The sequence below is a fragment of the Salvelinus namaycush genome, chromosome 28 (genome assembly GCF_016432855.1).
Source record: "Salvelinus namaycush isolate Seneca chromosome 28, SaNama_1.0, whole genome shotgun sequence".
In the NCBI taxonomy this organism is placed as follows: domain Eukaryota; kingdom Metazoa; phylum Chordata; class Actinopteri; order Salmoniformes; family Salmonidae; genus Salvelinus; species Salvelinus namaycush.
The window spans coordinates 44,105,291-44,119,540 of NC_052334.1; the positions used below are offsets into that span (position 1 = coordinate 44,105,291).

The 14,250-nt window shown below is 47.2% G+C and overlaps 1 long non-coding RNA gene across 2 annotated transcripts in view; it reads right to left on the reverse strand.

The window, feature by feature from the left end:
* The window catches only part of LOC120023843, an 18,162-nt gene continuing 3,912 nt past the window's right edge, over positions 1-14,250 (reverse strand). Inside the window, exons 2-6 of one of the 2 annotated variants that reach the window (XR_005472767.1) lie at positions 7,389-7,492; positions 7,022-7,120; positions 690-920; positions 264-433; positions 1-48 (exon numbers count right to left, since the gene is read on the reverse strand). This is a non-coding gene — a long non-coding RNA (uncharacterized LOC120023843). Of the gene's footprint in view, positions 49-263; positions 434-689; positions 921-7,021; positions 7,121-7,388; positions 7,496-14,250 lie in introns of both variants that reach the window. The other variant, XR_005472766.1, reaches the window with a different exon arrangement.

Here is a 14,250-nt window from a genome sequence, read left to right on the forward strand (position 1 = left end):
ATGGATCATCACTGGAGGCTTCGTGCCATGGATCATCACAGGAGCAATCTACAGTCAGGGCGTGACACTATGAATCACATTATTATGAAGGCATAAATGTATGAAAGCGTGTACACTTATTTGAAATAGATTTCGTTTTTTCCTTGTGATGTACTTGTTACTGTTATGTTTTATTTCATGTTTTGTGTGGACCGCAGGAAGAGTATCTGCTGCTTTAGCAGTAGCTAATGGGGACCCTAATAAAATACTAAAATATTAAATACCTCATGTTCATTATTGACCTCTCCGCTTCTACCTTCTGTGATGTAGAGCATTGTGTAGATCCTGATGAGCAATGTGTTTATTTATTTTTGCTCAGCTATTCGCTTGAACATACACTGAAACTTTCTTTCCAGGTTGGATTTGAATTTAGGTTGGAACACAGCAAGCACATCTGAATGGTCAAACAAAACACAAAACTTTAGTACTCATAGACGCTTTGTTTGGCGTTTCAGATTTTTTTATCCAGTAATATTTATTCTCTTTGGAAACACAGTTCACACATATTTCCCCCTTTAGGAGGCAATGAGGCCTTTTATTTCCAATCACATGTTCAGGTGATAATGTACATTTCTAAGTGAAAATAACGAACCAGTAATCACAGTGAATCACAGTGAATACAATACAGCACAGTGAACTAGATTGCTTACCTTTCTCCATTATGTCAGCCGGCTCCTTCTGGTTCATGTTCCTCAGGAAATGCAGTGTGATCTGCTGAGCCCCCTCTCTGGCAAATGCTCTCCTGCTTCTCATCTTCAGCGTCCCACCATTTCTGCATCCTCCCTCTGACTCTCAAAGCCTTCTGGAAGATCAGGACTCAGAAACATTTTTAACCTCTTCAGCTCTTTCTTCACAAAATAGATCATGTGGTCTTCGAGCATCTGAAATCAACAATTAAATCGGAAAAGACAGAGAAATCATAACAAGTGATAGGTCTAATTGTAAATGTTAAAACCCCATACAGAGTATTGATCTTTATGATATACGATAGAAAGATAAATATGTTCCACATTGAATCCTGGCACAGGATCAGGAAAAAACATAAGAAGTATATTGTAATGAAACAGGCAGGGAGCAGGTCTCGAACCCTCGAACCTTCTAGCCCGAAGTCCGGCGCGCTATCGACTGTGCCGCAAAAGCATGCTCGAGCGGCAGAGTCGATTTCCGCGCCTCTAAACCAAGGGTCGTTACAATATTTTGGGCTCAAGCTAGACATACAAATGCTACTGTTGACTGGGCCTCCTTCAGAGCGCTAAGAAACAAATGCACAGGATTGATCAGGAAGTCCAAATCAGATTACTATTTAAATGCAGTCACAGAGAACCTAAACAACCCTACCAAGTTATGGAAGCTACTCAAATCAGTGTCAGGTTCTAATGTATCTTCTGGCCTTCCTGACCATTTAATGATGGATTCTAATGAAGTGAAGGATAAAGCGGATATTGTAGGGTTTTTTAACAAGCACTTCGTATCTGCTGGTTCAGTTTTTGATAATGGTGGGGCTCAGGCCTCTAATGTAAGCTCTATTACAGTCAATTATGATATAGACCCTCATGTGAGCCATTTTAACGTTGAGTCTGTTTCTTATACTGAGGTCTATAAAGCACTAAAGGCAATAGACAGTAAAAAGTCTGCAGGTCCAGACAACCTGGACCCCCTACCTCTTAAAGATAGCAGCTGGTATTATTACTGAGCCTGTGGCTCATATTTTCAACTTGAGTCTCTTGACCAATTCCCTACCCAGCATTTTGAAATCAGCGTATGTCCTCCCACTGCTAAAAGGTGGAGATCCCTCAGATGCTAATAACTATCGTCCTATCTCCAAACTCCCTATCCTGGCCAAAGTCTATGAATCCCTAGTGAGCTCACAGTTTTAAAAAATGTGTTAATTGAAAAGAACATACTGAACGGGGTTCAGTCTGACTTTAGATCGGGACACGGCACCACAACTGCAGCTATGGCAGTGGTAAATTACATCATTAATGCACTGGATAAAAAGCAACATTGTGCTGCTCTGTTTGTGGATTTATCAAAGGCCTTTGATTCAGCTGACCATGAATTGTTGCTAGCTAGACTCAGAAACATTGGTCTCAGTGAAGGGACAGTAAATTGGTTTAGGAACTATCTTTCTGACAGAACACAATCTGTACAGTATGTACTGATAATCACAAGTCTAGCTTTCTTGAGATTAATAGAGGTGTGCCCCAGGGTTCCATTGTAGCTCCTGTGTTGTTCTCAATTTGTATTAATGATTTGGGCAACCAGCAAAGTTACATCTATATGCAGATGATAGAGTCATATATTCATGTGCTCCTTCTCTGGTTCGGGCTGTTGAGCTCCAGACTGCTTTTCAGTCACTGCAGGCCTCCCTTTATGGTCTCAAAATGTTATTGAATGTACAAAAAACTAAATTCATGACCTTTACCAGAGCTAGAACTCTGCCAGAGTAGGTTAGCATTGTTACATCTGGTGGCTTATCCACTGAAAAAGTTGGATGACAAGTTGTCCTTTAAAGTTGATGTGGATAATCTTGTGACAAAACTTAAATTGAAATTGGGTTTTTATTTTCGTAATAAGGCTTGCTTCCCGCTTATGGCTAGAAAGAAGCTTGTTCAGGCCACTTTTCTCTCTGTAATTGATTACGGTGACTTGTTGTATATGCATGCAGCCTCCTCCGTCTTACAGAGACTGGACTCTGTTTATCATGCATCCTTGCTCTTTATCACAAATGCCAAGTCACTCACCCAACATTGCACATTGTACCAAATGGTAGGTTGGACCTCACTTTATATGCGCAGAAAGATACATTTGTGTAACGGCAGTCTACTTCGTCCTCCTCCTCAGACGAGGAGAGGCGAGAAGGATCAGAGGACCAATGTGCAGCGTGGTAATTAGACATAATGAATTTAATAGACAAAACAAAAACACTATACAAACTGACAAAACACACTAACCGTCACAGTCCTTGCTGGTGCAGACAAAACACAAAGACAGGAAACAACCACCCACAATCCCCAACACAAAACAAGCCACCTATATATGATTCTCAATCAGGGACAACGATTGACAGCTGTCTCTGATTGAGAACCATATCAGGCTGAACATAGAAACAGACGAACTAGACACACAACATAGAATTCCCACCCAGCTCACGTCCTGACCAACACTAAACAAGCAAAACACATAAGAACTCTGGTCAGGACGTTACAGTACCCCCCCCCTGAGGTGCGGACTCCGAACGCACCCCTAAAACTCAAGGGGAGGGTCTGGGTGGGCATCTGTCCGCGGTGGCGGCTCCGGCGGTGGACGAGGACACCACTCCACCACTGTCTTTGTCCCCCTCCTTAGCGTCCTTTGAGTGGCGACCCTCGCCCACGACCTTGGCCTAAGAATCCTCCCCAAGGCCCCCACATGATTTAGGAGGTAGCTCAGGACAGAGAGGTAGCTCAGGACAGAGAGGTAGCTCAGGACAGAGAGGTAGCTCAGGACAGAGAGGTAGCTCAGGACAGAGAGGTAGCTCAGGACAGAGAGGTAGCTCAGGACAGAGAGGTAGCTCAGGACAGAGGGGCAACTCCGGACAGAGGGGCAACTCCGGACAGAGAGGCAGCTCAGGACGAATGGCAGCTCCGGACTGAATGGCAGCTCCGGACTGAGTGGCAGCTCCGGACTGAGTGGCAGCTCCGGACTGAGTGGCAGCTCCGGACTGAGTGGCAGCTCCGGACTGAGTGGCAGCTCCGGACTGGGTGGCAGCTCCGGACTGGAGGGCAGCTCATGACTGGAGGGCAGCTCATGACTGGAGGGCAGCTCATGACTGGAGGGCAGCTCATGACTGGAGGGCAGCTCATGACTGTAGGGCAGCTCATGACTGTAGGGCAGCTCATGACTGGAGGGCAGCTCATGACTGTAGGGCAGCTCATGACTGTAGGGCAGCTCATGCAGCTCCTGACTGGCTGGCGGCTCTGGCGGCTCCTGACTGGCTGGCGGCTCTGGCAGCTCAGACAGATGGCTCAGATGGCGCTGGGCAGACAGATGGCTCAGACGGCGCTGGGCAGACGGATGGCTCAGACGGCGCTGGGCAGACGGATGGCTCAGACGGCGCTGGGCAGACGGATGGCTCAGACGGCGCTGGGCAGACGGATGGCTCAGACGGCGCTGGGCAGACGGATGGCTCAGACGGCGCTGGGCAGACGGATGGCTCAGACGGCGCTGGGCAGACGGATGGCTCAGATGGTGCTGGGCAGGCAGGCAGTGCAGGCAGCTCAGACGGCACTGGGCAGACGAGCAGTGCAGGCGGCGTTGAGCAGACGAGCAGCGCAGGCAGTTCAGACGGCGCTGGGCAGGCAGGCAGCTCAGACGGCGCTGGACAGACGAGCAGTGCAGGCGGCGTTGAGCAGACGAGCAGTGCAGGCAGTTCAGACGGCGCTGGGCAGGCAGGCAGTGCAGGCAGCTCAGACGGCGCTGGGCAGACGAGCAGTGCAGGCGGCGTTGAGCAGACGAGCAGTGCAGGCAGTTCAGACGGCGCTGGGCAGGCAGGCAGCTCAGACGGCGCTGGACAGACGAGCAGTGCAGGCGGCGTTGAGCAGACGAGCAGTGCAGGCAGTTCAGACGGCGCTGAGCAGGCAGGCAGCTCAGACGGCGCTGGACAGACGAGCAGTGCAGGCGGCGTTGGGCAGACGGCCGACTCTGACCCGCTGAGGCGCACAGTAGGCCTGGTGCGTGGTGCCGGAACTGATGGTACCGGACTGGAGACACGCACCTCAAGGCTAGTGCGGGGAGCAGGAACAGGGCACACTGGACTCTCGATGCGCACTATAGGCCTGGTGCGTGGTACCGGCACTGGTGGTACCGGGCTGAGGGCACGCACCTCAGGGCGAGTGCGGGGAGAAGGCACAGTGCGTACAGGGCTCTGGAGACGCACAGGAGGCTTGGTGCGTGGTGCCGGAACTGGAGGTACTGGGCTGGAGACACGCACCACAGGGAGAGTGCGTGGAGGAGGAACAGGGCTCTGGAGACGCACTGGAAGCCTGGTGCGTGGTGTAGGCACTGGTGGTACTGGGCTGGAGCGGGAAGGTAGCGCCGGATATACCGGACCGTGCAGGCGTACTGGCTCCCTTGAGCACTGAGCCTGCCCAACCTTACCTGGTTGCATGCTCCCCGTAGCCCGTCCAGTGCGGGGAGGTGGAATAACCCGCACTGGGCTGTGTTGGCGAACCGGGGACACCATGCGTAAGGCTGGTGCCATGTACACCGGCCCGAGGAGACGTACTGGAGGCCAGATATGTAGAGCCGGCTTCATGGCACTTGGCTCAATGCTCACTCTAGCCCGCCCAGTGCGGGGAGGTGGAATAACCCGCACCGGGCTATGCACCCGTACAGGAGACACCGTGCGCTCTTCCGCATAACACAGTGTCTGCCCGTACTCCCGCTCTCCACGGTAAGCATGGGAAGTGGGCGCAGGTTTCCTACCTACCTTCGCCACACTACCCTTTAGCCCCCCCCCCCCCCCCCCCCCCCCAAGACATTTTTGGGGTTTCTTCACGGGCTTCCAGCCACGCTTCCGTGCTGCCTCCTCATACCACCGCTCCTGGGCTTTAGCTGCCTCCATCTCTTCCCGAGAGCGGCGATATTCTCCAACCTTAGCCCAGGGTCCTTCTCCGTTCAATATTTGCTCCCATGACCATTCCTCCTGGTACCGCTGCTGCTGTTGCTGCTGTCGCTGCTGCCCGTTCTCACGCTGCTTGATCCGGGTTTGGTGGGTGGTTCTGTAACGGCAGTCTACTTCGTCCTCCTCCTCAGACGAGGAGAGGCGAGAAGGATCAGAGGACCAATGTGCAGCGTGGTAATTAGACATAATGAATTTAATAGACAAAACAAAAACACTATACAAACTGACAAAACACACTAACCGTCACAGTCCTTGCTGGTGCAGACAAAACACAAAGACAGGAAACAACCACCCACAATCCCCAACACAAAACAAGCCACCTATATATGATTCTCAATCAGGGACAACGATTGACAGCTGTCTCTGATTGAGAACCATATCAGGCTGAACATAGAAACAGACGAACTAGACACACAACATAGAATTCCCACCCAGCTCACGTCCTGACCAACACTAAACAAGCAAAACACATAAGAACTCTGGTCAGGACGTTACAATTTGTATGTGTTCATCTACAAAGCCCTTTTGGGTAAACTCCCTCTTGACCTCTGTAGTCTGGTCTCCTTCACCATCAGCAGTTACCATACCCGGTCTGCTAGGTGGTTGCTACTTAAAGTCCCCAGGACATTCACAGTATTAGGCAAGAGTGCCTTCTCTTCTTGTGCACCAGAGGCATGGAATAGTCTACAATCCATGCTTCATCTAGATATGTTAGTCCCAACTGAATGAATTTAAAATATTGATGGGAGACTGTTATGGGGGAGTGTAAATACTTTTTTTTAGACTGGATCATGTTGTATTGTATGCTTTAATTATGTAATGTAGTGTTTGTTGCTGACTTCTTGGCCAGGTCTCACTTGAAAAAGAGACTCTGGGTCTCAATGGGCTTTTCCTGGTTAAATAAAGGTTAAATAGAATAAAAATATAGCAACGAAAATAAAATGAATAATTAGCTGCTGCTATTTTCTTTTCTTTAGCTGTAATACTAAAGTGTTTGACCATTAATGGTCAGGTTTCTACGTAGCTTTTAAATCCCACCCATTTTCTATTTCATACGAGCTCACTCTGAATATGGAGGCTACTTCTGTATGATGACTCTGGGTAGACTGACCACTGAGAATCTGTGAGTCTGATCTCTCCTATTGGTTTCTGTGAGATACTGTATGTGTAAAGACATGAAAACCAGCCATTTTATCCAGACATTGTACTTAAGAAAACAAGGGTGTAATTTTGCAAAAATGCCTTACACGCATTGACTTCAGTACAAAGTAAAATTAGTAGAGTAAAATGTCACCCTTCCCACAAAAAAGTATTTACCCTTGTTTTGTCTGGAGGACTGCCTGTCTGAATTCTATAGGCAGCTTCATAGACTGGTCACTCTTCATGGACACACAGCTGTGTACAGGTGAGTCTGATCTGTCAAAAACAAAACATTGAATATTACAATCACTAAACAGAAAGAATGTTATGCATTTTTGGTTATGTCAAGTCACTCTCTTTCAGATTTATTAATAGTGTACTTTCCATCTGACAGTGTTTTGATTTGTATGTGTCATATCAAATGTAGCTAATAACATTGTTACATTTCATACCGTTATCCCATAGAGTCCTGTAGAGAGTAAAATTAGTAAAGTAGAGTAAAATGTCATCCACCGCACAAAAAAAGATATGCACGGGTATTTACCCTTGTTTTGTAGGGGAGGCTTTCTGTCTGAATTCTATAGACAGTATCATAGACTGGTCACTCTTCATGGACACACAGCTGGGTTCAGGTGAGTCTGATCTTCCCTGCTGGGCCGTTTCAAAAACAACATGTTTAATATTAGATCAACCATCTTACAGAAAGAATATTATGCCTTTTGAGTAAATGTGATGTCAGGTTACTCTCTTTCAGATTAATAATGATGTATTTTCCATTTCACAGTGTTTTAACTTCTATGTGTCATTTCAAATGTCATAACATTGTTACATTTCAGACTTTTGTCCTGTAGAGGCCATAAAAAAAATATATGTATAGGAATTGACCCTTGTTTTATAGGCTGGCTGTCTGAATTCGGTTGGCGGCTTCATAGACTAGTCATTCTTCACGGACACACAGCTGGGTATAGGTGAATCTGGTCTCTCCTCGTCGATTGGGCTCCAGGACAACACAGAAAATTCTAAGCCCATAGACAATGTTATTGCGCTGAGCTCCTTGAAAGATTTCAGATCTCAAGTCATATCTGCACACACAGAGACTCAAACACACAGCACATCTTAGCTCCAGTGTCATTGTCCACAGAAGGACTCATTTCAGAGGCTGAACCCCTCTCCTTGAGAGACTCCTTTTAAATGCAGGGGTCTTCTCCTCTGTCTCCACCTAGAGAGACTCCTGATATCTCCTTGCACAGTGAATGCATATGCAGTACATTACAGGTGGAATTTACCCCTTTTGGATGCATTTTCTCATGCCTATATATCTGCGCCATTGTTTTTTGTATTCAGTCACATATAGCATCTACTGTGGTTGCAATTAAAATGACCATCTTAAGGAATCTGCAACACTCATATTACACACACACGCGCAGAGAGAGAGAGAGAGAGAGAAAACAGCAACTTATGGTTGTGATCTCTGCTTGCTCCTCTTCTTTAGCATCCTGCTCCTTTGATAAGTGAAGGGAGTCACCTTGGTCACAGCATAGATGCGGTAAAGGAGTCAATGGAATGCAGACATTGGCGCACGTTCATCCAATCCATCGTGATTTATGTATTGTAACAGGCCCCCAATGTGGTTACCTAAGTCGGAATTTTGATATATTTGGTTGTTTTCTCTGAATAGCATGTAGAAGTTGTCCCTTTTCAGGTTTAGAAGTAGTGACCGCTAAATGCTAACTCCCATTCGTTTAAGCTCGTTAGCATTGCTAGCATCCAGAAATCGGTGGGGGTAGTCAAAGTCGTTTTTAACTGTAATGCAGTTGATTGGTGACGATGACCTGAGACTGTGACCTGCTGGCGTGAGGTCATAAGGGCACAGAGACTGTACAATACGTTTTTGGACTACACAATACCCTAAATTAATATTAGCTAGATCACCAATCTTTATACTGTATGCATGCCTCATCTAAAAAGATTGAGGCTGTAAAATTATCTTCAATATGGAGTTTATGCTTCCTGCCACCGCACCTGCAAGGGGTGTCTACTTGTATCTTACTGTACATTTATGTACTTTGCATTCTTCTTGACTTTGTGTGTCCACCATCATCGCCATCATGTGATGTAGTTACAAAATATATTTTATGGGTGGTTGGTTGTACGTAGGGCTCCCAAGTGGCGCAGTGCTCTAAGGCACTGCATCTCAGTGCAAGAGGTGTCACTATAGTACCTGGTTCGAATACAGCCTGTATCACATCCGGCCCGTGATTGGGAGTCCCGTAAGGCGGCGCACAATTGGCCCAGCGTCATCATAACAATGTACGCTGAGAGTCGGGAAGCAAGTTGAGGGAGTGAATACGTTTAATAAATAAACAAGCATGAACAAAACAAAAAACCACGAACAGCGCACTGACATGAAACAGAAACAATAACGCCTGGGGAAGGAACCAAAAGGGAGTGACATAAATAGGGCAGTTAATCAAGGAGGTGATGAAGTCCAGGTGAGTGTCAATAAGTGCTGGTGCATGTGAAGATGGTGACAGGTGTGTGTAATAATCAGCAGTCTAGAGGCCAGAGAGTGTGCAAAGCTGTCATCATGGCGAAGGGTGGCTATTTGAAGAATATAAAATATATTTTGATTTGTTTAACACTTTTTTGGTTACTACATGATTCCATATGTGTTTATTCATAGTTTTTATGTCTTCACTGCTATTCTACAATGCAGAAAATAGAAAAAATAAAGAAAAACCCTTGAATGAGTAGGTGTTCTAAAACTTTTGAACGGTAGTGTATATCTAGCTGGTTTTTCTATGCATCTTCAAGACAGAACGGTAGCCCCGGAAAAGGTTAAGGGAGGAGGTGTGTCTCTTTGTCAACAACAGCTGGTGCACGATCTCTAATGTTAAGGAAGTTTTGCTCATGGTTTTGCTCACCTGAGTTTTCATCTATATTTTTCATAGCTGTCTATTCCCCACCACAAACCGATCCTGGCACTAAGACCGCATTCAACGCGGTGTATAGGGCCATAAGCAAACAAGAAAATGCACATCCAAAAGTGCTGCTCCGATTGGCCGATGATTTTAATGCAGGGAAACTGAAATCTGTCTTACATAATTTTTACCAGCTTGTGGACTGTGCAACCAGAGGCGAAAAAACTCTAAATCACCTTTACTCCACACACAGAAACGCATACTAAGCTCTCCCTCGCCCTCCATTTGGCAAATCTGACCATAACTCTATCCTCCTGATTGCTGCTTACAAGGAAAAACTCAAACAGGAAGTACCAGTGACGTGCTCAGATGAAGATGAAGCGGATACCAAGCTACAGGACTGTTTCGCTAGAACAGACTGGGATATGTTCCGGGATTCATCCGATAACATTGAGGAGTTCACCACATCAGTCCCCAGCATCGTTAATAAGTGCATCGACGACATCGTCCCCACATTGACCATACGTACATATCCCAACCAGAACCCATGGATTACAGGCAACATCCGCAATGACCTAAAGGCTAGAGCTGTCACTTTTAAGGAGCGGGACACTAATCCAGACACTTATAAGAAATCCAACTATGACCTTGATCGAGCCATCAAACAGTCAAAACGTAAAATACAGGACTAAGATCGAATCCTACTACGATCTGAGGCTTGTCGGATGTGACAGGGCTTGCAAACTATCACGGATTACAAAGGAAAACCTGGCCGTAAGCTGCCCAGTCACACGAGTTTACCAGAAGACCTAAATTCCTTCTATGCTCGCGTCGAGGCAAGCACCACTGAACCGTGCATGAGAGCACCAGCTGTTCCAGACTATTATGTGATCTCGCTCTACGTAGCCGGTGTAAGACATTTAAACAGGTTAACATTCACGAGGCCGCAGGGACAGATGGATTACCAGGAAGCGTACTCAGAGCATGCGCTGACCAGCTGGCATCTTCACTGACATTTTCAATCTCTCCCTGAGTTTGTAATACCTACATGTTTCAAGCAGACCACCATAGTCCCTGTGCCCAAGAATGCCAAGCTAACCTATCTAAATGACTATCGCCCCGTAGCACTCACATTTCATAACCATGAAATGGCTCACATCAACACCATCATCCCAGACACCCTGGACCCACTCCAAGTTGCATACCACCCCAACAGATCCACAGGTGACCGAATCTCTATTGCACTCCACACTGCCCTCTCCCACCTGGACAAGGGGAACACCTACGTGAGAATGCTGCTAATTGACTATAGCTCAGCGTTCAACACCAGAGTGCCTTCCAAGTTCATCACTAAGCTCAGGACCCTGGGACTGAACACCTCCCTCTGCAACTGGATCCTGGACTTCCTGACGGGAAACCCCAGGTGGTGAGGGTAGGCAACAACACATCCGTCACGCTGCCCCTCAACAATGGTTGCATGCTTAGTCCCCTTCTGTACTCCCTGATCACTCACGACTCAAGAAGCTGATCAAACAGCATGATCATTACACAGATGCACCATGTGCTGCGGACAATAAAAGGCCACTCTAAAATGTGCAGTTTTGTCACACAAAATAAGGCCACAGATGTCTGAAGTTTTGAGGGCTGTGTGCAATTGGCATGCTGACTGCAGGAATGTCCACCAGAGCTGTTGCGAGATAATTGAAATGCCAGATATTACCCCTTAGAGGGGTGACCTGTTCCAAAGAGACACACGGGACACATCAAACTTCTCAAATCGGGTGAGACACAACACATGCTCTTCTGCTCCTCAGAAGAAGGACAAGGATCATGTGATCCTCACAGCCTTCACTTCACCGAGCACTCTCTCCACCAGTTTGGATATATCAAATGGATTCTTCAAAATTGGTAATCCAATCAGCTGCTCCTCATTAACAAAACGTACTCCTACAAAATAAGAAGGGACATTCTCATCACTGTATGCCATTTTCTATTATTTTGGACAATACTCCAATTCTCCTTGATTCCCCCACCATTATATTCACATTCCACATCAGCGTGCGCTTCAGCAATCCTTTCCATCCACTCACCGATCCTCTTACTTGGATAAAAGCGTCTGCTCAGGGGGCTCCCGAGTGGCACAACAGTCTCGAGGCGGTGCTCGAGGCGTCACTACAGACCCTGATAATAAGGATCCCAAAAAGGAAAACATTTGGGTAAAAATAAAAGATCATTCAAACTACCAATTACCTCAAACTACCTCATTCTAATCAGGTCCCAACACAGGCTCAGAAGCCTCCTGTGAGGGTGGGACACTTGCTAGCGACAATAGTCCTTGTAGTGCTTCTGCCGTGAAGTCTTGGAGCCCCAAAAAATTATTGGCTGCAGATATAATGATATCCCAGCATCTTGGACTTCTTAGACACTTGTGCTGTACAATTAATTACTGTGGCTATAAATGCCACAAAATCCACAATGAGTGTATCCAGATTACTCGATCGCAATATCTTCAACACTGTTGCCTCTTGCTCCTTTGAGACTCACTTCACCGCCTCCACATAGGAGATCTGCTGCACAGCCCTGATCCTTGACACCTCAACCTCTTTCACCCTAACAGGGCACTCAAGGAAGTCCAGAGTGTGATCCCCACCAGAGTTGCAACATTTTCCATTCACAGATTCTTCAATATCATACTTCTCCAATCTGCAAACATTTAACATGTGCCCATATACTTTACAATTCCCACACTGTAATGGTTGTGGACACAAATGCACTCACAGCATACCCTCACATTTCCAAGCTTCACATATTCAGGTAGAGTCTCCTCAAACAACAAGAATATCGACAGGGTTTTCTCCTTCATTCCATTTACCATACGGGTCAGGCGACATGCACTGACCACTCCTGGGATTTTCTGACTAAGGTACTCTTCATCTATATCCAACGAGACTCCAGGCTATATGATAGCCTAGTAGTTAGAGTGTTGGGTCAGTAACCGAAAGGTTGCTGGATTGAATTTCCGAGCTGACAAGGTAAAAATCTGTCGTTCTGCCCCTGAGCAAGGCAGTTAACCCACTGTTCCCCAGGCTCCGTGGATGTCAATTAAGACAGCCCCCCACACCTCTCTGATTCAGAGCGGTTGGGTTAAATGCGGAAGACATTTCAGTTGAAGGCATTTAGTTGTACAACTGACTAGGTATCTCCTTTCCCTTTATAACTCCTTTGGCAGGCACCCTCTTCCGAAGATTAAATGTTACTTCTGACGTGGACAATTTTGCTTGGCCACGCAGTTGTGGGTGAACAGGGAGTACAGGAGGGGACTAAGCACGCACCCCTGAGGGGACCCTGTTTTGAGGATCAACATGGCAGATGTGTTGTTGCCTACCCTTACCACCTGGGGCAGCCCATCAGGAAGTCCAGGATCCAGTTGCAGAGGGAGGTGTTTTGTCCCAGGGTCCTTAGCTTAGTGATGAGCTTTGTGGGCACTATGGTGTTGAACACTGAGCTGTAGTCAATGAACAGCGTTCTCACATAGGTGTTCCTTTTGTCCAGGTGGAAAAGGGAAGTGTGGAGTGCGATTGAGATTGTGTCATCTGCGGATCTGTTGGGGCGGTATGTGAATGGAAGTGGGTCTAGGGTTTCCGGGATGATGATGTTGATGTGAGCCATGACCAGCCTTTCAAAGCACTTCATGGCTACCGACGTGAGTGCTACGGGGCAGTAGTGATTTAGGCAGGTTCCCTTCACTTTCCTGGGTACAGGGATTATGGTGGTCTGTTTGAAACATGTAGGTATTACAGACTCGGTCAGGGAGAGGTTGAAAATGTCAGTGAAGACACTTGCCAGTTGGTCCTCGCATGCTCTGAGTACACGTCCTGGTAATCTGTCTGGCCCTGCGGCCTTGTGAATATTGACCTGTTTAAAGGTCTTGCTCACTTCGGCTACGGAGAGTGTGATCACACAGTCGTCCGGAACAACTGGTGCGGTAGAGACAGAATCGAAAACAGCATGTCCGGTGAACAGGTCAGGGTTCCATAGCCGCAGGCAGAACAGTTTAAACTGGAGCAGCAGCACGACCAGGTGGACTGGGGACAGCAAGGAGTCATCAGCCCAGGTAGTTTTAAGGCATGGTCCTAGGGCTCTGGTCCTCCGAAAGAGAGAGAGAATTAGAGGGGGCATACTTAAAATCACACAGGACACCGGATAAGACAGGAGAAATACTCCAGATAACAGACTGACCCTAGCCCCCCGACACAAACTATTGCAGCCTAAATACTGGAGGCTGAGACAGGAGGGGTCGGGAGACACTGTGGCCCCATACGACGATACCCCCGGACAGGGCCAACCAGGCAGGATATAACCCCACCCACTTTGCCAAAGCACAGCCCCCACACCACTTCACTTGCCGCACTTTCGGATTCAAGCACACTCGCCATTTCCTCTAGACCGACCTCACTCCAACTCTCTCGCCAAGGAGCCATGCTG